Here is a 24,917-nt window from a genome sequence, read left to right as displayed (position 1 = left end):
GGTTTATTTCCAGAGGGATCCCGGGGCTGCTCAGAAGTGCTTATCTTTCTGGGGAGACAGCACAGCAGCTGAAGAGCCCGTGGGTGAGGATAGCGTTGCCTTCCTGCCTGAGCTCCGGGAGACTGGGTCAGCTCCTGGCACTGGTCACTCCTCGCCTGTCCAGGACTTCTACTCCTTAACTTAAATGCTGTGCCCTGAGCATCTGCTGCCGCCACATGCTGCTAATATTTGAGTGGACTGCTTCCTGGGATCACACTTCAAAGTGGGGGTTTCCTCCGTTTTTAGGGGTGCTAGAGAAATGTACAGGTCCCAGTGGCTCAACCCTGAAGTGAAACCCAGGTCTCCTGCCTCCATTCCAGTGCCTTTTTCTTCTATTCCCTCCCGAGGAAGGTTCTGATTGGCAGGTACCATTTAGTGGGCTGTGGACATCACCAGATATTCTCAGCTCTCTGCCTTCTAGGCCCGAGGCAGTATTGTACCTGCTGGCCCCGAGGCAGAGCCATGTGACTAGTTCCAGCCAATGATACAGGAGTAGAGTGATGTCACTTCTGGACTAAACTCTGTAATAGCTGCTCTAGGTCTTTCTCTCTGGCAATGATGGTGGATGCTCCATTAGCCTGGGCTCTGGGTTGCCTAGAGCAGAGCCCTCAGCTGACCCTTGATGGAGCTGTAGAGTGATCAAGAAGTAAGTCTTTGGTGTTTTAAAGTCATTCAAGTTTAGGATTTTTTGTTGTTGTTATCGCAGCATTGCCTGGCCTAACCTGACTTTACCTGCACACTTACCATCTGCTTGGTCACTTGGCATTTCAGTACCCTTCCTATTTTGGGGGTAACTTCCACCCTCTGAGATTTGTTGGGCAGCAGAGCCTTGCTATGGAAAGTGGAAGTGCCCAGTACACGCTTTCCCAGCTCCCCTGCAGCTCAGGTGCAGGCACATGGCCGAGGTTAGCTGAGACAGTGCTACAGCGGTTGTGCCATGGACTCTGTGTTTGTAGCAGCTGCAGTGGTGATGTTGCTGGGCTGGTTTCATTGCAAGAGTTTGAGCTGTGATTATGGCTGTTTGACCTCCCTTTATTCCTGCCTACCTTCTAAGACTCGATCTCCAGCCTTCCTGTCTCATCTGTGAGCTGCTCAGCATCCTTTTAATAAATTTGCTTTCAGTTTAAATCACCCATACTTCATTTATGTTGCTTGCGACTAAGAGCCTTGGATGGATACAACCAAATAGAGGGCAGCGTGGGGTGGCACAGGAGCCAGGAGCTGGAGGGAAGGATCTGGCAAAATGTGCCTGACTCTTCTCCCTTGCACAAATTGCTTCTCTGGGAGCAACTTTTGTCTATCTTAGGTCAGAGCAAGCCAAAGTGCTGGGCAGGAGCTCTGGTTAGACTTGGTCAGCCTTTTGGGCATGTGAATCTCACTTTTCTTATCTGTAAAATGGGGCCAATGATAGGACCTCACTTACAGGGTTGTTGTGAGGCACGTATTTGAAAGAGAATATGTTTGAGGAAGTTCTGGGAGCCATAAAACAAAATCCCCATGCAAGTTCACCACGTTATTCTTCTGTGTTAACTTGCCCACATATATCCAGCTGGGGAATCGTGGATGGCACGACAGGTTAAATGAAACCCATTCTTCCTGATGCCACCGTTCTGTCACTCACCTCTCGGGAGGTCACAGACCAGTCCTTACAATTCAGACCCATCTGAGATTCTGCTCAGGAGACCAGAGGCCTCAGACTGGAGGTGATGAAAAGATCCCTGGTGGGCTTGGTAAAGGCAGAGAAGCACAGAGGCGGGAAGGGTGTTAGGTGTTGTTCTGTTCAATCTTCTCCATTTCCAGAGTCCATAGAGAGAGGGAGAGCCTCCAGCCCACAGCCACTCAGCAGCTGTGTGGCTGAGCTCAGGGTTGGGATGCAGATCTTTTCATTTTGACAGTGTGCCTTCATCTGGAGTTATACATGTGCTATCATCCAGGAAAGCAAAGAGAACCCGGGAATGTGACAACTCTTCCTCGGATTAACAGCCCCCACTTCCTAGCAAGCTATGACCGACTGGTCCTTATCCCCCCATAGAGAGGGATCTCTGGAGCACTGTTTCTGTTTTTCCTTTCTTAGCTCTCTGAACACTTTATTGAGGAAGGCTGAAAACTGCTGAATCGATTTTTTCTTTTTTAAATTAGCACGGAATCTGAATCAAAGAGATTTGGATGAAGCAAACTTTCTCATCCAAGTGGCTGCCAGCACCCCCGCCCCAGCTGAAGCGCTCCCTTGTTCTCGCCTGCTCTGCCCCAGATTCATGGGCCGCGCTCGGGATCGTTGGCAGTTTTCTCTGCACTGTCCTGACAACTCCGGCCATGAAATTAAAAAGCTAGTTACCAAATCTCGCTCCTACCGGCTTTGTCCTTGCCAGGGATTCAATAGAGAAATCTGGAAGAGGGAGCCTCCCCGCGCCTGCAGCAGGCTGAAATGCCACCAGAATGACAATGGGTTGGGTTGTGGGAGGAGGGGAGGATGTGCAGCGTGCCAGGAATGAATGAATGAATGAAGGGGAGGGAGAGAGAGAGAGTGAACTTTGGGCTTCAAATTAAAAAATTCCAGGGTCTCAACAGAGGTGCTGGTGTCTGTACTCCAAGGCCTGCTCCCGAATGCTGAGCTGGGCACTTTTCCCCAGGCGGGTGCCCTCTGGCCCTCTGCCAAGGTACAGAGCTTGGGGCTGAAGGGAGGGAAGTAGGACTTTGGGGAGGAAATGGCCCCAAACTGGGGCAAGCCCCGGGAGGCCAGCCTGCCCAGTCAGCTTGCTGTCTGGCCTAACTCCCCCTCCCAGACCCCTGCCACCTCAAGGATCTCCTCTGAATTCAGACATTAGTACTCATGCCACATACCGTCCCCACCACCCCTCCCCACCCCGCTAGAGGAATTTTAAGAAATCCACAAAAGCCAGAGGAATTTTGATTACCCTTAATTAAGGAAAAGCTTTCCAGAAGACCACGTGGCGGGTGACTCATTGTGACAAGGGTGTCCCTGAGCTGCAGGGGGACGGGGCTGTGCCTTCTGCCCTTGGCCCTGGGACTCACACAGAGCACAGTCCTGGTGGATGGTTGTAGGAACGGCTTCATTCAGAGAGCTCTTGTTCCTGCCTCATCCCCTCCTTAGACTTGGGGACTGACGTAGGGATGTGTGGGGAAGCAGGAGAAGGAGGTGTCTGCGCATTGGGCCTCCAGGGCCAGGCTGAGTGGGGTCTCTGACTTGATAGCCCAGAGACCTCGAGCCAGTTGCCTAACACCCCAAGTGTGTGTCCTTATCCCTGATGTGGGAATCACCATGGTGACCACATGCAGGGAGGCTGTGAATTAAACAAAGACCTCCATGTCTGCTTGCCGGCTAGTCAATGCTCGATAAAAAGAAAAACGTAACTAGGCATAATCCCAGAGCCCATCCTGACATAGGGAGACTCTTCCCAAGAGCTTCCACCTCATCACCCACAGATCTTGGGATTGGTCTCGTTACTGGACTTGGCTTGGCGTTGAAGGGACCTTGGGAAGCTGAGCTGGTCCTTTGTGTTTTAACTGAGCGTGTGAATTCACTCAGTCAGCCTCTCTGTTGTTCTTGTTCAATCGCTCAGTCGTGTCTGACTCTTTGCGACTCCATAGATTGTAGCTTCTCTGTCCTCCACTATCTCCCTGAGTTTGCTCAAACTCATGTCCACTGAGTTGGTGATGCTATCCAACCATCTCTTCCTCTGTCATCCCCTTCTGCCTTCAGTCTTTCCCAGCATCTCATTTGTTGACAGAGACTGTTTCCCAGTCTCTCATCTGTTCATGAAGTATTTAGCGAGTAGCTTCCACGCACCACCTTGTGCTGGCGTTTGAACTAAAAGAGCAAATGAAAGGGGTCTGATCTCAGTTTTTGAAGTTCACAAGCCAGCAAGAAACAAAGTCAAGATCAGAATTATTTGGGGTCCAGACCAGTAGGTGATCGGGAAGGCTTCTCTTGGGGATAACGTTTGAGCCTAAATCTAAATAGCAAGAAGGAGCTGCTACACTCAGGCCTGAGGGAAGGGCAACCTGGGAAGGAAGCAGTAGTTTGGAGGCTTGGAGGTGGGGTCAGGACTGGTTAGGGGGCGCTTGTGGCTGAGGCTGATGGAGGTGGGGCCAGGATGGTTAGGGGGTGCTTGTGGCTGAGGTTGATGGAGGTGGGGACAAGATTGGTTAGGGGTTACTTGTGGCTGAGGCTGATGGAGGTGGGGCCAGGATGGTTAGGGGGCGCTTGTGGCTGAGGCTGATGGAGGTGGGGCCAGGATGGTTAGGGGGTGCTTGTGGCTGAGGTTGATGGAGGTGGGGACAAGATTGGTTAGGGGTTACTTGTGCCTGAGGCTGATGGAGGTGGGGCCAGGATGGTTAGGGGGCACTTGTGGCTGAGGCTGATGGAGGTGGGGCCAGGATGGTTAGGGGGTACTTGTGGCTGAGGCTGATGGAGGTGGGGCCAGGACTGGTTAGGGGGTGCTTGTGGCTGAGGCTGATGGAGGTGGGGACGAGATTGGTTAGGGGTTACTTGTGGCTGAGGCTGATGGAGGTGGGCCCAGGATGGTTAGGGGGCACTTGTGGCTGAGGCTGATGGAGGTGGGGACAAGACTGGTTAGGGGGTGCTTGTGGCTGAGGCTGATGGAGGTGGGGCCAGGATGGTTAGGGGGTGCTTGTGGCTGAGGCTGATGGAGGTGGGGCCAGGACTGGTTAGGGGGTCCTTATGGCTGAGGCTGATGGAGGTGGGCCCAGGATGGTTAGGGGGTGCTTGTGCCTGAGGCTGATGGAGATGGGGACAAGACTGGTTAGGGGGTGCTTGTGGCTGAGGCTGATGGAGGTGGGGCCAGGACTGGTTAGGGGGTCCTTATGGCTGAGGCTGATGGAGGTGGGCCCAGGATGGTTAGGGGGTGCTTGTGCCTGAGGCTGATGGAGGTGGGCCCAGGATGGTTAGGGGGTGCTTGTGCCTGAGGCTGATGGAGGTGGGGACAAGACTGGTTAGGGGGTACTTGTAATTGAGGCTGATGGAGCACCAGGACCGCTGTGGGGAGAAGCAGATGGGTTCTGGGAAGCCACACGAGAGCTCATTTCATAGGAAGGCAGCCTGGAGGACTGGGGCTGGGCCCAGAGTCCAGTGTGTGGTAGGAGCAGAGTGCTTTTGCTGGTGTCTCCAGCCCCCATTGCCCTGCACCTGCTGTACGTATATTAAAGGACAGATCGTTCAGAAGCAAGGTGTAGTCCCATCATTATTATGCATGGCCTACTTTCTCAAAGGGCGTCTCCCCGAACTTGGGGTCACACCTGGGTCTGGTTGGGGGCAGTGGATATGCCTTCCCGCCTGTCACCAGCCTCTCCTGCTGTCCTTTGTAGGGCACACACACTGGTGCTGACTCCCAGGGGTGCAGGCAGTCCTGCCGGAATTGGAGATGCCCTTCCCCAGCTGGGTCCTGACTGAGGCAGTTGTCAAGTAAGCTCCAGGGTGGGCCTGTTGTCCAGGCCTGCAGCCTGAGATCACCCCCTTGATCAGTCTCCCTGGGTCCCAGCTGTGCAAACAGAGGACCTACAGCCACCCTGAATGTTGGATCTGGGGGTCCCCACGCTGTGTGGGCATTGCCGGCCGATTTGCAAAGGACTGCCTGCTGGGGTCAGGCAGCCAAAGATCCTCTGGTGGTATGGAGCCTGAGGATCCTCTTGTTGAAAGGAGCTAAGAGCCCCATTCATTCATTCATTCATTCAACACCTGTTTGTTAAGTACCTACCACGTACCACGCATTGTGTTCGTGTCAGGTTTTACACTATACACAGGGAGCCACGTGGTGAAGAGCAGACCAACGATCCTGGTCCTCGAGGCTGTCAGTATTTTTAAGCAGGTAAAGACACACAAAACAAGGAAACCTACAAATACGTAATTTGGAACATAATATATGTGAGAGAAAACACGAGAGCAAGACATGCAGCATATGTTACAGACCCAGTTTGGTCAAAATGGCCCAGGTGTGAAGGCTCAGGTAAGGTCGCAGTCCCGTATAAATACCCAGAATGCCTGTATCATCTCTGAGGCTCATTACTAATAGTACTGCCAAAAAGAATAAATATGAAAACCATGCAGGGAAAATCTGAAATGTGGCCAACATTGAGATTAGTTGCAAATCCTGATGTTAATGCAAGTGGTGAAATCTGACAGTCATTGACTGTGTTTGTAAACTCAGAGATAGGAACAGGTGACATGTTTGTGGAGCGTCTCCCGTGTTAGGCTATGTGGTTGGAGGGGGGTTAAATGTGAGCCAGAAGTAAAGTATTCCTGCCTGCGCCCTGCTTGGAGCACCTCTCAGGGCCTGCCGGCACTGTGCCACGTGAGGCATGGCAGGGCTGCAGATTCCCAGCTGTCTGTTTTGTTTTGCTTCAAGATTTGACCTTGTCGCCAGATTTCTGTCGAGATTAACTCACAGAGTCCCAGATGTAGTTCATTCTATGGCAGGTTAGGTTTCCACAGTCGATGAAGTTAGTTATATCTACATCTCGGTGAAGCAGGCACAGAAGGGGAGGTTTGAATGGCAAAAAAATCTCATTTTAGATTGGGAAAAATAGAATTCATGCTTGAGAAAAGAGTGCTATTTCTGTCTCCAGTCTGATTTTACACCCATTTCAGTTTAAAGCTGTGTCCCATTCCAGATCAAAACCTTCCTCTCCCCCTCCTCCCACTCATCTCCTCCTCCTCCCCTACTCCCACTCATCTCCTCCCCCTCCCCTCCTCCCACTCATCTCCTGCTCCTCCCCCTCCTCCCACTCATCTCCTGCTCCTCCCCCTCCTCCCACTCATCTCCTGCCCCTCCCCCTCCTCCCACTCATCTCCTCCCCCTCCTCCTTCTCCCACTCATCTCCTCCCCTTCTCCCACTCATCTCCTCCCCCTCCTCCCACTCATCTCCTCCCCCTCCTCCCACTCATCTCCTCCCCCTCCCCCTTCCTCCCACTCATCTCCTCCCCCTTCTCCCACTCATCTCCTCCCCCTTCTCCCACTCATCTCCTCCCCCTCCTCCCACTCATTTCCTCCCCCTCCCTCTCCTCCCACTCATCTTCTCCCCTTCCTCTCCTACCACTCATCTCTTCCCCCTCCTCCCACTCATCTCCTCCCCCTCCCCCTCCTCCCACTCATCTTCTCCCCTTCCTCTCCTACCACTCATCTCCTCCCCCTTCTCCCACTCATTTCCTCCCCCTCCCTCTCCTCCCACTCATCTTCTCCCCCTCCTCCCACTCATCTTCTCCCCTTCCTCTCCTACCACTCATCTCTTCCCCCTCCTCCCACTCATCTCCTCCCCCTCCCCCTCCTCCCACTCATCTTCTCCCCTTCCTCTCCTACCACTCATCTCTTCCCCCTCCTCCCACTCATCTCCTCCCCCTCCCCCTCCTCCCACTCATCTTCTCCCCTTCCTCTCCTCCCACTCATCTCCTCCCCTCCCCCTTCTCCCACTCATCTCCTCCCCCTCCTCCCCCTCATCTCCTCCTCCTCCCCCTCCTCCCACTCATCTCGTCCCCCTCCTCCCACTCATCTCTTCCCCCCTTCCCCTCCTCTCACTCATCTCCTCCCCCTCTTCCCACTCATCTCCCCCTCCTCCTCCTCTCACTCATCTCCTCCCCCTCCTCCCCTCACTCATCTCCTCCCCCTCCTCCCACTCATCTCCCCCTCCTTCTCCTCCCTCCTCATCTCCTTCCCTCTCCCCCTCTTGTCTTTCTGCCCTTCCTCCCACCTCTTCTCCCCTACCTCCTTCTCTGCTCTTCCCTCTCCTCAGTCGATTTTCTTGACTTTGATTGGGGTATGGTAGCAATCAGGAGATTTAGTGTTAGAGGGAAATCAGTTAACCTTGGAGATGCTGACCCAATTTATGGGAGTTCCTCTGTTTTTATCTGTAAAATGGGAATGGTTCAATACCACATATGTTTGAGCCTGTGTTTGTTTATGCTAGTCTTCTAGGTTCTGTGAGATATAAGGAAAGGAATGAATGGGACTGTACCCCCCCCTTAATAACTTCCAATCTCAACGGGAACCTCCTATCTGATGGGGACTTTCTATCTCAGCATACTTGAGACAGACTACAGTATGTACGTAACTGAAAAACAGATTGAGAGGCAGAGACAAACTTGCTAATGGAGACTGGGGTCACCATGGGCTGGAGGAAGGCTCTGCAGGGAGTATCCTGAGTCCTGAAGTTTGGAAAGATGCAGAGTCAGAGGGCTAGACCTCCTGGTTCTGATGGAAGGAATGGTCTGTTGTAGGACCAACTTGTCTGTCCCCAGATTCCCTGTTCTGCGTCACAGGACTTGCCTTCTTGTGTTTCTGCCTGCCGCCCTGCGCGGCAGTCCCCTGCCCCCACATCTTTTTGCCATCGGGCTTTTCCTCTCCCCTTTCCACATGCTGACAATGAGCACACCTCTTTGTCATGCCCATTCAGTCTGGGAAAAGGTTCCCTCGTTTCTCCCAGGAGGACCAGGTGTCCTGACTCAACTAGAGCAGTGAATGTGGCAAGAAGGGCTTGGGCTCCGAGCTCACACTCACTCGTGTCTGGATCCTGCTCTGACTGTGGACTTGGGCAAGTCAGCCCACAAGTTGAGCCTCCAAATCCTCTCCTCTAAGCGGGGGGTGATAATCCCTGCCTTGCAAGGCTTTTTCTTTCTTCCAGGAGGAAATAAGATGCCGCATGGGTAAAAGATCTGGTGTAGGCAGAGACGCCCGCAGAATGCTGGTGTCTTCTGCCAGTTCATTTCAGCCAGTTGTGATGGATGGCAGAGAAGGCTGGTGGGAGAAAGCGGGGCTGGAGCAAACGCCCTCACGCCTTGTGGAATCTGATCACAATGGCCTTGATTTCTGGTTCTTGGGTCCGACAGTGGTGTCTTTTGGACAAAGGACTTATCCTTTGGGAGCTGCGCTTTCCTCATCGGTCAAACAGATCTATAGTGCCCCCAGGACTGTGCTCAATGAGAAACTAGACAATGCAGTGAAGAGTTGCTCCCTGTGGCTGGAGTGTAGAAAGTACAGGCATCACTGTGGTGACCATGGCTGAGCAAAGGCCACAGAAATGGCACCTGCGTGGCATCAGGCAGAACTTCTGTACCAGCCTTAGATGATGAAACGAGCTGGAAATGACATCAGGTCGTTGCATGGAGTGGTTCACTGTCTCTAACAACAGTATCCGCAGGCCAGAAACGAGTTAGGAGATAGAAGCCAGGAGCCCCGACACGAGTGATTGACTTGTGTGGCCCTTTGGAGCTCAGGCACACCATCCTACCTTCTTCAGAATTCACACAGTGCCAAGATCTCATCACACCTCGAGAAGAGAGTAGCCAAACCCGAGGCAGCTGGCATCCTGGGGCGCTTTGTTCGCTAATCTTAAAAACAAACCCATCACACTGACAACAGCCCGCCAGCCTGCTTCGGGCAGCCCGGAGCCCAGGAGCCTTCCTGGTCTGCTGACGAGAGTGGCGTCAGCAGAGGTCAAAGCTTAATGCATTGACTGTCTTTCCGGTTTTGAGCGCCCAGTGGGGCTGAAGGGGCTGCCTCCTCCTCGGGGCCCAGAGAGGGTGATTGGGTGGAACTGAAAGAGGAAGGCAGCTCAGCTGATACAAAGCCAGCCCCACTGCAGTCTTAATCTGGGTGCCCCGGGCCTTCCCTGTGATGTGGCCGGAGGGCCTGGTTCGGTTATTTTCAGACTTCCCAGATCCATGGAGGTTCAGCAGCCATGAAGAATACAACACAGGGAACCAACTGGAATAAGCCCTCAGAATAGAACTGCTTGCAGGAAGACCAAAGTAATAAATATCTGGACACATTATCCTGTTTCTAGATCGGCTTCAAGTGCATCGTGTTACCAGCCCTGCCATTATCATGGGAAAGTGGACCATGAGACGCTGGGCGTAGAAGGTGTTCACCTCTCTCCCTTTATGATATTTTACAGGAGTGGTTATTATGATGATATTAATGAAAGCAGCTCAGGTTGACTGAGTCCTTCCTATGTGCCAGGCAGATTACTAGACACTTGACATTCATTAATGCATGTAATCCTCCCCACAGCTCTCTGAGGTAGGCTGCTAGTATCCCCACTTTGCAGACGGGGAAATGGAGGCTCTAAGTGCAAGACCCAAGAGAGAATTTTCTCAGACCAGTGTGGTGCCAGCCGTCAAGGAGCCTGCAGTCCAGTGATGAGTCATTAGGTTTGAAGAGTGGATGAATGAATTGATCGGCAGCTGCAGGCAGACTGTGCTGCCCGACGTCAACACAAGTAAGAGATGCAGACGATTAGAGAGAAGAGGTTGTCTGAGCCTGAAAAGATGGGTAGGATTCCAGCAGTTGATCGAGATGGGAGGGAGAAGAGGCTCCTGATGCAGGTCCATCAGGAGTGGAAGGGACTGGATCTTTTTTGGTCAGCTGAAGGAAACTGTTGAAATTCGAAGCAGTCAGGGCCCAGAACACTGCTCTTCCTCTTGGTTTAGCAGAAGTAGGAAGAACAAAAGTGGCCTTGGGAATCAGGCAGTCTGCCTTTAATATAGATCTTCCCCACAGATCTGCTATGTTGTCCTGGAGTAAGTCACCCCACTTCTCCAAATAAAGAGTACTTAACGTGCATTTCAGAGGTTTTTGAAAATGAAAGTGTTAGTCGCTCATTCATGTCCCGCTCTGTGACCCCATGGACTGCAGCCTGCCAGGCTCCTCTGTCCATGGGATTCTCCAGGCAAGAATACTGGAGTGGTTGCCATGCCCTCCTCCAGGGGATCTTCCCAACCCAGGGATCAAACCTGGGTCTCCTGCATCACAGGCGTATTCTTTACCGTCTGAGCCCCCAGGGGAGCCCCACCCGGGAAGTGCCACTTCTCCAAACAAAGAGAATACTTACGTGCATTTCAGAGGTTTTTGGAGACTGTTAAATATAAAGTGAAGGGATGGGAGGAAGGCGCAGGAGGGGGGAGATATATGTATACAACAGCTGGTTCACTTTGTTGTACCGCGGAGACTAACAGTGTTGTAAAGCAATTATTCTCCAATAAAAGATGATAATGTATATAAAGTGTCAGGTATATAATAGGTGGTCCATGATGGTGGCCAGTATTTACTAATAATTTACTAGTAATATGGAGTCTGTTGTTTATTTTCTTTATTGTACCTGTTCCCGAAAGCAGGTCTGCAGACTCCTAGGGATGCTCCAGACTCTTTCAGGGGGCTCTCAAGGTTAAAACTGCTTTCATAAGAACCCTGGGACATTGTTTGCGTTTTGAATCCGGTTGATATTTGGACTGGTGGTAGTGAAACTGCTGGTGTCTTAGTATAGTCAAGGAAGTGGCACCAAAGTGTACAAGGAACTGTTACGCCATTTACTATCTCACACATGCCAGCTTCACTTAAGAATGTCTTTAATAAAGCAGTAATATGATTAATTTTATTAATAGACATCTCCACCCTTGAGTACCTGTCTTTATAATGATTTGTGTAAAAAAATGGAAGCACATATAAGGCACTTCTGCTGCAGACCAGAATGCACTGGTTGAAGGTAAGGTCAAGGAAAACACATGTGAATTAACTATCTTCTGGACTTGTGGCTTTTTTCATGGCGCACCATTTTTACTTGAAAGAAAGCCGATACACCATGGTTTTCAGAATTGAGTATTTGGCAGATATTTTCTCAAAAATGAACAAAGTGAACCTGTCACTTTGAGGAAAGCAACAGGCAGTATTTGTCACTGGTGATAAAATTCAAGCTAAGTGAAAATTAGAAATTTGGAAAACTTTTATCTGCTGCTCTGAACTTGACAGCTTCTCAGGAAACAGTCTCTGGTGAGAGTTCTGATGAGACTAATGGATTTGAAATTTTGATGCTGTGTAATGAAATGTGTCAATATTTGGAAGATCTATAGGAGTCAGTGAGGCCATCTTTTTCAAATGAACAATGTTTTAAAATGTTATAAAATCATGCCTGGGTAAAAGATCTAGTCAAAGTGCGTGATAGACCAGTGAATTTTAATGTGACAGAATAGAAGAGTTCATTGACATGGTTTTCGATCCTCCGTTGCAACAGCCCTCACACTCATCAAGTTTTGGTGTAGAACCAGAGAGTATTCATCATTATCTGTAAAGGCAGTTAGAATACTTCTCCCTTTTTCAGCTTCATAATCTGTGTGAGACCAGATTTCCTTTATACATTTAAACCAGAACAAGATACTGCAACAAACCAAATGTAGAAGCTGATCAGAGAATCCAGCTGTCTTCCATAAGCTGGATGTTGAAGAGATTTACAAATACATGAAACAGTGACCTTCTTCTCATGAAATGTCTTTATTCTGTAAAATAGTTTATTTTCATAAAATGTGTTACATGTGAAGCTGTAATGAGTTTTTTTAAACTGATCTATTTTTTTTTCAGGTATGCAGCAAAATTATGCAGTATATATATATATATAAAAGTATTTTTTCAGATTATTTTCCATATAGGTTATCACAAAATATTGAATATAGTTCCCTGTGCTACGCAGTAAATTCTTGTTCCTTATCTGTTTTATGTATGCATGAGTGCTAAGTCGTGTCCAACTCTTTGCCATCCTCTGGATTGTAGCCCACCAGGCTCCCCTGTCCATGGGATGCTCCAGGTAAGAATACTGGAGTGGGTTGCCGTGGCCCTCTTTCAGGGAATCTTTCCAACCCAGGGGTTGAACCCGCGTCTCTTACATCTTCTGCAATGACAGGCAGGTTCTAAGCCCCCCTAGGAAGCCCATGTTATATAGTGTGTGTGTTAGTCCCATATTCCTGATTTATCCTTCCCCTCTTGCTTTACCTTTTGGTAACTGTGTTATTATTATTTCTAAATGAGCGAATGAATCTCAGTGTAATTCTTCAATTTTAGTTTCTTCTATGAAAAATAGAAGGAAAACTGCTTTGGGGTCCTCAGTGATTTTTAAATCTCTGTGTAAAGACCAGAGGCTTTTGAGAGCTGCTGCCTCATGGGCTGGCACGTGGTAGGTGCTCATTGACTCGGTGTGGAGTGCAGGTCTTTGGGAGTGCTGGCAGGCCAGGCCCCCGTGTCCCTCTGCCCCTCTGTTCTTTGAAGGACTGTGTCTGGGCTGCCTGGTGCTCCCTCCTGTGATTCTCAACTGGACCTGGACTTGGTGACCTTGGAGCTTCCTCAAACGAAGTTCTGCTGAAAGTGTTAGTCGCTCAGTCATGTCCAACTCTTTGCGACCCCATAGACTGTAGCCTGCCAGACTCCTCTGTTCATGGAATTCTCCAGACAAGGATACTGGAGTCTGTAGCCGTTCTCTTCTCCGGGGGATCTTCCCCTCCTAGGGATTGAACCTGCATCTCCTGCATTACAGGCAGATTCTTTACCGCTGAGCCATCTGGGAAACCCCTTATGCTGAGTAGGATTACCATGAGTCCCTCACATCCACATCCCAAATCACCTCCACGGACTGCAGGTTCTAGTTCCATTTGTTTTCTGCCTTTATTTGTTAGGTTTAGAGCAGATTGAGAAGGCTGCAGAATTGCTGAGACAGCAATTTGCGGTTAAATGTAAGAAATGGTAGAGTCAGGCCTGAGGCAGATGTAGGCTGTTTTTATAGACGGGCCAGTTGAGAGGAGTCAGGGTGGCCCATTAGCTCTAGGGCCGCCCTCTGCTTGGGATGCGGCTCCTGCGGGAGGGGGGATGCTGATTCCCCTCCTTGTCCAAAGGCGGAGAGAGGCTGAGAGCAGTGACCTTCCCCTGACTCCCCGCGATCCAGTCTCCCCTCTGCTCTCTCTCCTTCTCAGGGCCAACCCTATGGGCCTGAAGGAGCCTGTCATCAGCATTGAGGCCGTGATCCACTTGATCTACTCGAGGAAAGAGTAATGGGGCTTGGGAACAAAGCTAATTAGCTAATGTATTAAAACAGAGAAATAAAGAAGCCCAGCCACCTCCAAGGCTTTCAGGGCTTGTGGAGGCTGAGGGGACCCTGGGGTTCAGGGCGGGTTCAGGGCCCCTTGAGAAGGTCAGATGCACCCGGGTTCCCTTCACTTGGGTCTTACTGGGGAAGGGCCGCTGGGGAAATGGAGCTGTGCAGCGCTGGTTGGGAGCAGATGCTTTTGGGCAGCATCTTAGGTGGAGTTCCTCAGGCGACTTGTCTCTGCAGCAGGTGGTGTTTGGGAGAGTGGACTCAGGAACCACGGCTGTGATGGAGGGGGGCGGCGGGGCTCGCAGGAGAAGGTGGGCTGAGATGTGGCTGCAGCAGAGGCCTCGGCGCCGTTCCCATCCTGCCATCCTGGCTCCGGGGCCACTTCCTCACCTGATGCTCCCTGACGGCTCCCCAGGTGACAGTTGCCTCTTCCCTGCTCCGTCCCCGGAGTTCGTAGCCGGCAGTGAGGCGTTGCTTTTCCAGCCGCACCCTAACTCCAGTCCTGCGTGCAGCGAGTGCTGCGTGGATGCTGACTCTGAATCAGCGCCTTACTTACCCGTGGCCAGGTGGTCGGAGCCAGAGATGGAACCCAAGGCAGAGTGCTGTGAGGCCCCCAGCGGCCCGTGCCCGGGGCCTCCCGTGCGCAAGACTTGACAGTGGTGCACGGGACTCAGGCTGGACTTGGTGGGAAGTGGGCCTGAGGGCTAGGGGCGAAGCACAGAGGCGGGCAGCCACCGCGTCTGATGCTGTGGGCAGCCGAGGGCCGCGGGAGCCCTGCAGAGCCGATGCCTGCAGCCGCTGTTGTCCTGTCCGCAGGAGCCGTCTGCTCTTACCAGAGCCGCTCCCCCACCTCCCCCAGCTCAGTTTCTTGTCCTCCCCCAGCTCAGAGATGAGGAGCACTCTGCCCTGGTGGTGCTAGCGGCTCATCAGGAGGCGGGAGGAGCTTTCTTCTCTCAACACCATGATGACCTTCCCCCTGTTTGCATTTAGGGGGAGCCGTTTCCACAGTTTGGCCTGGTGGGAAGCTCCCCAGGGAAGCCGAGCTCCTGCACCGACGGCCTTGTGACCTTGGCCAGTGACCTCCCTCCTGGAGTCTCAGGCTTTCCCCTGCCATTCCTGCCCTCCAGGTGTGCCAGTGTGACAGGCCCAGGGACAGGTGGGTGGTAAGAACTCCTGCTCCACGAAGCTTGGATTCCTTCGCGGGCTGTGTTCCATAGTTGCAGTGAGGCGGGGAGTGGCCTGCCTGGGGAGAAAAATGCTAAGGTGGGAGGGCACCCCTGCCCCCATCTTAATGGTTGCAAGAGAAGAGCTTACTTTCCTATTAAAATGGAAAACCCAGAACTTGTAGCTCTCAAATTTTAGTGAGTGTAAGCACCATCTGAGGATGCTTGCTAAAATGCAGATTCCTGGGTGCTGGCTGCAGAGTTTGGGTGGGGCTGGAGAATGCCACTTGAAACAGTCCCCACTGGTGTCTACGGCGGGTGGTTCCTGGAAAGGCCTCAGAGATCCCTGCCCTGCTCACAGGGCTGGTCCATCTAGTGCAGAGGTCATAGACCTCAAAACAGAGAGTTTTGCATTTCATTTCTGTTTAGATTTCTTGTTCTTTAGGAAAATCTGACGCCTTAGTGCTCCTGGGCCTGCTGTCCTACCTGCTGGGGGGCGGGGTGGGCAATGCTGAGTGGCACCTGCTCTCTCCAAACGGGGCTGCTGCCGCTATTTCAGGCTCTGGCCTAAAACCCTCGTGGCGTTGGCATTTGCGGTTTCTGGCTCAGTGCAGTCCCCTCCACCCACAGATCCAGAAACTGAAGTCCAGGGTGAAGATGGCTAAGGGCAGAGCGCGGCTGTGGGTGCCCTGGTCAGAGGCCGCCTCCAAAGAGCTGCTGTGTCCACTGCAGTCTGAGTGGGGAGAAGGAGCCAGAGGGTGAAAGGAGAGGAGAGGGTCACTTGCTTCTGGGCCCTGACGGATAGCAAAGCCTAGGGGAGCAGACAAGGGGGTGTCACCAGGCAAGTCCAGGCTCAGCGTGGGCGCAGGATGAGAATAGAAAGGGTGGACGGGGGTGCCTGGAACGTGGGGAGGATCTTCTGTGTCGCACGTCCTAAGGAGAGGGCCCAGCTGATGGTTGTACCCCACTCCCCTCAAGGAGTGAGCCTCCCTGAGGCTGCAGAAAGGAAAGCCCAAGGTGGGAATGGGGAGAGGAGAGAGAGAGAGAGAGAGAGAGGGTCCTCATGATGTTATTTGAACTTCCGGATCCAGCCTGTGTCCTGAGTTATAAGGCGCCACCCCACCTAGGGTTGCCAGATGAAACCCAGCTTGGTCAGTTAACTCTGAATTTCAGATACACAATGACTCTTTTCTTTTCTTTTTGTACAAGTGTGCCCTGTACAATATTTGAGACATACCTGGACTAAAACATTATTTGTGGTTGATCTGAAATTCAGATTTAACTGGGCAACCTGTATGTTTATTTACTAAATTTGGAACCCTGACCTCATCCCTCTCTGGTGCTGAAGCCAGTCTGGTTGAGTTTCTGAGTCTCTCGAGTAAAGAAATCTCAGTGGAAGCAGGCGGTTGAGAAATGACTCAGCTTGCCCGGGGTCACAAGGCCAGCAAGTCACCGCAGCTGGATTAGAACTCGTGTTTGTGACTCAGGAACTTGTGGTTAGTCCTCTGGGGATTGGGGTGTGGCAGAGAACAGATGATCTGAAGCTCAAGTGACACAACTGGGCTTGAACAGACGGGGGAGCAGGGAAGAGGGCGAAGAGCGAAGGAGACGGGATGTGCAGCTGTGTTGCCTGGGAGATGGCAGTACTTCTCACTGTTGTTTGCTAAGCTGCTTACTAAATACTTACCAAGGACCTGTCAGGCACTGTGCTTGTTTCTCTGATATCTGAGACGGGCTGGTACTATCCTTGTCTTTCCCATTGTACAGAGTGGGTACATTGTGCAGAGGCTCAACAAGGCCATGGGGCTGGGTGCTGAGGGACCGGGGCCTGTTCCCCACCCTGCCCGCCCTCGTGGGGGCAGGTCGGCTCTGCCACATGCTGCGTGTTCAGATTGGATTCCCCATGCCCTGCCTGAGCGAAGCGATGCAAATGGAAACTCCTAGTGAGAAACCCTCAGGCTGCCTCCGCCCTCGGCAGGTGTGTCTGCTGTGAGGAGTCTGACGCGCAGTCCTCACGGCCTGCGGCCCGCACCTGGCCGCGGCTCTCCTCGGACAGCCCTTGTGTGGGGCCCGGCTGTGTCTCCTTTCTGTGTTGTGAGCCGGAGGATGCTTAGGGGACGGGGACAGGCACTCCGGGGGCCTCAGCGAGGCCGGAAGTTGGATCCCAGCCTCTGGTGCCATGGTGATGGTTACTATGGAAACACATGGACTGCATTCCGCACTCCTCCTGCGATCTGTGGGTTTTTTTCCCTAGGCTGGAGTTGACAGAGAGGGGGCAACTCAGTAGTCCAGAGTGAAGGCCAGGTCTCGTCTTGGGGCTGCCCCGCACCCCACGTCTCCATCTTCCTCTCCTGCCTCTGCCCCACCCCTGCCCTCCCCTTCCCCCGAATGGTCTCTGGTCCTCTCAGCCCGGAGGACCCAGGCTTCTTCCCTTGGCAAATTCCTACTCCTCCTGCAAGCATCATCCTGATGCTCTCTCTCATTCAGCAAATATTTAGAGTGTTTACTAAGTACGGGACACAGGTCACTGGGGGCTAAGACAGACAAGGGCCCTGCTCTCACGGAGCTGCCAGTCTCGGTGGAGAGACAGGCAGGACAGAGGCACCCAAGTAGGTGCCCAGGACTCCATTCCGATCCAGCGGTGCCTTGGCGGGAGCGAGGAGGCTGCTGACAGCGCCAGCCGCGGGGCTTGCGGGTCAGGGGAGGCGACCAGGGATGTGTCCTCTCTGCGCCCTTCGGCCGGCCCCACCTGCGCAGCCCGGCCTCCGAGTCAGAGCGCTGACATCACGGCACCAACTGTAAGGTCCCTGAACTGTTCCTCTGTGAAGGCAGGAGCGAGGCTCCATCTGTCTCTGGGTCCCTAGTGTCTGGTGTGTAACAGGGAATTGATAAGGCACCCATTTACCGAGTTGGGCAGCGTCACAGACGGTTTCTCACTTCCTCTTCACATTGAGTCCAGGACAGAAGTATAATTTGATCATTTCTTATCACTTTTGAGATTTCAGAACCAGGCTCAAGCAGGTTAGGGAACTAGCTTCACGTCCCTCAGCAAACCCAGGGTAGAGCCGAGAGTCAAAGCCAGCCCTGTTGGTGCTTCTTTTGTGTTATATCGTAGCAGATTTATGGAGATGTAATTCACATACTGTACAGTATGTGAATTTTAAAGCATACAAGTTAATGGTTTTCAGTTTAGTCACAGAGTTGTGAAAACATCAGAACAATCAATTTTAGAACATTTTAGTCACAGCCCACCCCCAACAACTGAATTCCTCCAGCCAGGGCCCCCAGCCTTGTAGGAGGACTTGAACTTCAGAAGTTGGCTTCAGTTGTAAATTTGGAGCTGAGGGGTTCTGTGTGGGATGGCTGCCTCTCTCTTGGCATAGCAATAATGAGCTTTTGCTTATTGGCATTTTAAATATATATGCCTGGCTTCTCTGAATTAAGACCCTGATTCTCTACTGCAAATCTCAAAACAACCTACGGACAAATAAGCCAAATTCCAAGAGAGCCTTGGAAGGTTTTCCTAGCTGGGGCATGGAGGCTGCCGTCTGTGGCTCAGAATGTCTGGAATCCACCAGACTCTGCCTGCTTAAAGCCCCAGGCTTTCTGGAAGCCTGACTCTGTGGTATGTGCAGGCACAGTAGAACCTGCAGCCAGTGGGAACTGGGAACTCTTTGAACCCCAGGATTGCTGTGTCCTCCTCTTCATGAAGGGCCCTTGGTGACCCGTTTAACCCATATGTCCAGTTCACTTAGCCCCAGAACCCGTGAGTGGAGGAGGCACAGGATTCACCCTTTCCTCAGTGCCTGGGGAGGTTCCATTGTCCCATTCTTCTCATCCTTCCGTCCTCCCTCCTACAGCTAACCAAAAATTCACTTCCAGAGATGTATTTATTAAAGTATTGAAGGGGAGTGGTTTAACTTTTCCCCTAGCCTGGTGCACACAAAAGGTCATAGGTCATTTTACCATGCATACCATAGCCCCCAGTTGCCCAATTTAGCAGGTTTAGAATCTCTCTCCTGGCTCCATCTCTCCTTCCCTTGGAATTGTGTAAGAAATTCAAGTTCTTCATTGGTCTCCAGGGGGTCAGACTGCAGTAAAGGATGGGTAGGGTAAGCTCTGGAAATCCTTACCAGTCCTTGCATCCTTTTACTCAAGACTGGCTCTGCATTCTCTGTCCCTGCTCAGAAACAGGAACCAAACCTGGCCAGTTGAAGTATAAAAGGATTTCTTAAATGTTGCTAGTTGGCTGGCTTCCAGAGTTCTTCCAAGTGCCAGAGACCCAGGCTTGAAAAGTCACTTAGCTAGAAAACAACTTCCAAAACCACACAGCTGTTCTTCTGCTGGTCTCAGATGCTGCCTCTGGCACCAGCAGGACTGGAGCCTGCCTCCCAGGCTGATGTTGTGGGAACAGGATGGGCTCATTGCCATACAGTCCCTGCTTCACTGTGTCACAGGTGCCAGTGTGCCGATGCTGATGCCCCCAGAAGTGATGTCTGATAGTAGCCTAGCTCATGTGTCATCTGCCTAGCTGTACTGGAGGCTGGGCGGTGAACTTCAGCTTTTGTAAAGGGAAGTGGTCTTTGCCCACCTGGTAGACTCGTGAAGTGGGGAATTCTCCCTTAAATGACCCACCCAAATGAATCCTCAGGTACCAATGGCTTCTACACAGATCTGCCCATCTCCACCCTGTGCCTCTGTACCATGGGCTTTGGAGAGGGAAAGCCATGGGCCCCTCCTTCTCCCTCCCCAAACTACAAGTGTCTGCCTGGCATTTCTAGAACTATGAGAAGACGCAGGTGACTGCACAGAATAAAGAAGCCTACTTCAAGGTGACTAAAACCCACATGGACCCAAGTGGGAGGAGCTTTTACCCAAAGGAAATCAGGTACTGTTTCCAAATGAAAGGTTTCTGGGCAGGAAAAGCAACACACATTCGCCACAGTTAGGGAATCCTGTGGCCAACTGATTAGGAAGCAAAAATAACACATTAGAGGAGTTACAGAGGGTCTCAGGGAACACCAGTGTCGGCAGTGGAATGCTCTGGAATGCACCTGGCACTCAGCCTGTCCTTACACTCCTGTCACCCTCTCAGGAGTCCCTTTCCTCTCCTCTCCATCTTCCGCCTTCCTTCCTGCTGATCCGGGGAGGCTGTGATGCCCTCACGTGGGTCTTCATCCTTGGTGGGTAGTGTGCTCTGGGCTTACAGGTCGGACTCTGGACTTGAGCAGATCTGGGTTCTGCTAGGACTCTGCTCCTTTTTTTTTTTTTTTTTTCTTTTTTTTTTTTTTTTGTTTTTTTTTTTTTTTTTTTTTCTGCTCCTTTTGAAAATTTATTTTATTTTGGGACCACGTTGTGTAGTATGTGGGATCTTAGTTCCCTGACAGGGATCGAACCCAAGCTCCCTGCAGTGGAAGCACAGAGTCCCAACCACTGGGCACCAGGAAAGCGCCAGACTCTGCTCCTTTTTTGCAAGTTGGGCAACTTTGCCTTTCTCAGCCATGGTTTCTTCATCTATAGAATAAATAAAATGATAGTATTTATGTCATAGGATTGTTTTGAACTTTAAATGAGATTATTCAAGTGAAGTATATAACAGTGCATGATACACAGTAATCCTTGGTAAAGGCAGTTTTTTTTTTTAATATTACTAATGATAGATAATCATTATTATCATTTAAGAGTTGGCAAAAGTTATTCACCATCTCTGAGCCTCAGTTTCCCTCATCGTAAAGGGGGAACAGTTGTGTTTGCCTTTAGAAAGTTACTGTAAGGATGCTATATAAAAACATCGGGATGGAACCTACCAGAGTGTCTTCACTTCCCAACTCTGTATGTATTTAACTGGGAAGTCACCGCAAGGCATTTATTCTGTGAGGAAGATCACATCAAAGTAACAGTGGAGTCCACAGCCAGGAAGGACTTTCCAGTCTACACGACGTGAGGAGAGAACTGTTCTCCACAGAAATGGCACTCAGGCTCAGCAGGGGGGCCATGAGAGATTGCCCTACCTGCCCTCCTGGGAGAGCACTTTTCTGCTCCATTAACATCAGGCTTGCCCCTGTGACCTGTTTTCAACCTGAAGCGTGAGAGAAATGAAGTGTGTTACTTCTGCGGGAAAGCTTCAAGAGTCATCCTGTGGTTCTCCATATTCATTTATTCTCTGCCACAAAAGTATCCATGTTGCAGATAAGGGCCTCTCCATCATCCTGAGCCCTCAGGAAGTCCTGGAACAGAGTCAGTGGACTCTGCTGGACACACAGCCTGTGGGGAAGTTGGCCGTTGTCGTAATCCACTGAGATCTGGAGTTTTCTGTTTTTGCAGCATAACCTAACCTATCCTAATTGACACAGGCCAGATACGCCTTCTCTTCTCTTCTCCCTCCCAAGCCACCGAGATGAGACTCTGCTTTCAGTCTTGGGTGCTGCTTGGGAGTGAGTGTTAACGCATACTGCCCCCGAGAAGGACAAGGCAGCAGAATCCAGCGAAGACTCCATCTTAGCGTGTGTGAAGTTGTGACCTAGTCTCACCTGGTCACCCCCAGTAGCCACTGTTGAAGTGTGGAGCAGGAAGCACTGTGAACTGTCCACCCAGCCTGCTTTCTACCTTCACGCCTTGCCAATGTTTTCCTGACTTTCTCAGCTCTTCATCTTGTCCCACGTGAGTTTGGGGAAGCTGACCCCATCTCAAGTCTAGGAAGAGATTCTGAGTAGTCTAGGCCAGTGTTACTCAAAGTGTGATTCATTGACCAGGGCTGTTCCACAAACCATTTGTTATTGGTGCATAATAAGATGAGTATAAAAACAGAGGGGGTGTTTAGAAACATTTATGGTGATTGAACCTTGCCATGACATGCAGATATATGAGAAGTGAACTCTTGTTGAACAGAGTATTGACCCTTGAGATGCTGTCAAAATCACGTAAGTTTCATGGTTAAAATTGCATACTGTCCATGTGCGTACAGAACCTTGTACTGATCTATGGATGGTCTAGGCCAATCCTGGTAGCCCTCTTCCACTTACCAGTGATTAGTCTAGGCTTGCGCATGTGACCCAAATCTGGCCAATGAGACATGAGAGGCAGTCTGATGGGGGTTTCTGGAACAGTTTTCTATATTCCTAGGGAAGAAAGAGAAAGAAACCTTTCTTATTTTCTTTGGGGGCTTTGGAGTCTGGATGTAATGTCCTGAACTGCTGCTGCCCTTCGTCTGGATATTAGTCATGTGAGAGCATGTTCCCTCATTGTGTAAGCACTTGGGAGTCTGGCCCTACTGTTATTTATGGTACTCCCACCAGTGCATTCACTCAGGGCTGTTTCAAAGGTCAGACTCTCCAACTTCTTGAATCCCTCCCTCGGTAACTTGCCATCATAGTAAACCCGTCCCTTTTTTTTTCTTTTCATCTAACAAATGTTCACTGATCACCTGTTATGAACAGGCATTTTCAAGATACCCAGTTGTGTAAGACAGTTCTTTTACAAACACCTTACAATCAAACCACAGAATATAAAAATGTACGCAAATAAAGCCAGCTAGAAGGCAGTGTCTATTATTAAAAATACACAAAAATATGCAGAGAGCAGGGGTAACTGATTTCCAGTGGATATAATACTATGTTGTTGGCAGAGCAATCACCACGTACTCCAGCACATATCTGCGTATAGCTTTGTTTTTCTCTTCTCTCTCTCTCTCTCTCTTTTTTTTTTTTTAAATAAAAACTGTTTTAAATAAGAGAAATTCAAGCTGAAATCTGTTCACTGTCCTCTCATCTTTTGTTTGTCCGTTTTACCTTTAGTATTTCTATTCAGGTTTTACATACTGACATCAGTATAATTATGGCCCATATGGGCTCACTTTTACTTAATGTCCTGGGCACTTTCTGTTTTTGCCAGTCTTTTTCTTCCTAGTTCTCTTCCCTTCTTTGTTTCTACTTTTATCCCCCTGGAGTAACAGTAACAGTCTGATGTGTAGCTTTTCATGCTCTTGCTATTATGTATAAATATGTTGTTTCTGTTTTTCTAAAATGGGAACACAATATATAAATTTATCTGTAGTTGCTTTTATTTAACCATAGGATAAAGGCTTTTTTTTTTTTAACCATCTCCTGTTACAGAAAGTTGCTGTATTCGCCATTGCTCTCTGTTCCCCACATAAGCATATCCTTGGGTGTCCATGGGCAGGCATGCTCTTGGCCAGCAGACTTCCTTCTAGTATGTTGGTACCCTTCTGTTCCCTCTGTTGACTTCTGGACCTACAGGAGTCAGGCTGTGTGGGTCTCTAAATCTGGTTATGCTATTGCACTTGTAACTGTATTTCTGCAATTAGATATTTTATAAACCAATGCAATGAGCATATAAAAGAAAGAGCATCTCATTTCTGTGAAAATTAAGTTAAAAGCTTAGGAAAGATTTGCCAAATGTAGCTTTCTAAAAATATTTGCAATCAAGGCAGTGGTAAAGATCAGAAATAATATGGTGTCTTTTACTTTGTAACAAACCACCACAAAATATTTTGGTGGGAAACAAGAATGATCTATTGCTATGGATTGAATGTTTGTGTCTGTCTCAAATTCCTATGTTGCATCCCTAACCCCAGCAGGATTGAATGTGGAAGTGGGGCCTTTGGGGTGTGATGAAGTTTAGATGAGGGGATGGGATTTGTATCCCAGAGCCCTTTCTCTTTCCTCACTCTGTGAGCACACAGCAGAAGGCACCCTTCTACAAAGCAGGAAGAGGGTTCTCACCAGAACCTGACCAAGATGCACCCCGATCTCAGACTCCCAACTCCTGGAGGTGCGAGAAGGAGATGTTTGTTGTTCAAGCCACCCAGTCCCTTCTGCTCCATCCTGTTGGTAGAAGGACATCACAAAGTCATCCCAGCTTCAAGACGTAGGAAACAGAAGTGACCTCTTAGTGAAAGAAACAGCAGTCATATTACAAGGGAAGGTACACACTGGGATAGGAGAAATTTGTGACAATGCTTTGCATTTAACACAAGAAGAGAAATTATTTAGCAATCTAGTAGTATACATTCATAGGTTTTAAGCTTAAAAATATAAAAAACAATGTGTCTTTTGCCTGACTTTTAATTAACTAACTCCTACCCCAGTTCCATTACAGAAGAGAGCTTCTGCCATATACCAGGCTTATTCTTTTAGGCCAATGACTAGAGAGGTCTCTCTCAGCCTCTTTTGTGGCTCCATGGAATTTCATGGCATGGGTACGACATATTTTGTTTAACCAGTCTTTTATTAAGAGGTGTTTGGGTGATTTCCTTTTTATTGCCTCACAGTGAACAATGTTATGGTAATATTAGTGTAAATATAGCCTTTCATACTGGTATTTTATTTGTGTGTTTATGTGTGTGTGTGTGTGTGTGTGTGTGTATACACACACATAAGTCTCAAAAGAATTTCTGGGTCAAATGTCAGGTATATATTTTAAAATGTATTTATATTTTAATGTATTTCCTCTTCTCTTTCTGCCATTAGAGTGGCAGAAGAGGAACTAAAGAACCTCCTGATGAGGGTGAAGGAGGAGAGTGAAAAAGCTGGCTTAAAACTAAATATTAAAAAAACTAAGATCATGGCATCCAGCCCCATTACTTCATGGCAAATAGAAGGGGAGAAGGTGGAAGCAGTGACAGATTTCCTCTTCTTGGGCTCTAAAATCACTGTGGATGGTGACTGCAGCCATGAAATAGAAGGCGATTGCTTCTTGGCAGGAGAGCTATGACGAACCTAGACAGAATGTTGAAAAGCAGACATTACTCTGCCGACAAATGTCCGTCTAGTCAAGGCTTTGGTCTTCCCAGTGGTCATGTATGGTTGTGAGAGC

The 24,917-nt window shown here is 50.0% G+C and overlaps 1 long non-coding RNA gene across 6 annotated transcripts in view; it reads left to right on the top strand.

The window, feature by feature from the left end:
* The window catches only part of LOC136146551 (uncharacterized), a 103,649-nt gene that overhangs the window by 10,763 nt on the left and 67,969 nt on the right, over positions 1-24,917 (top strand). The window contains exon 3 of one of the 6 annotated variants that reach the window (XR_010659006.1): positions 2,179-2,543. The exons of the other annotated variants lie outside the window; for them this stretch is intronic. This is a non-coding gene — a long non-coding RNA (uncharacterized lncRNA). Of the gene's footprint in view, positions 1-2,178; positions 2,544-24,917 lie in introns of those variants that run through there. 6 annotated transcript variants of the gene reach the window in all.

This window comes from Muntiacus reevesi, chromosome 14, assembly GCF_963930625.1.
Source record: "Muntiacus reevesi chromosome 14, mMunRee1.1, whole genome shotgun sequence".
In the NCBI taxonomy this organism is placed as follows: Eukaryota; Metazoa; Chordata; class Mammalia; order Artiodactyla; family Cervidae; genus Muntiacus; species Muntiacus reevesi.
The sequence above is the reverse complement of the archived record's forward strand: the minus strand, read 5'-3'. Positions and strand labels throughout refer to the sequence as shown.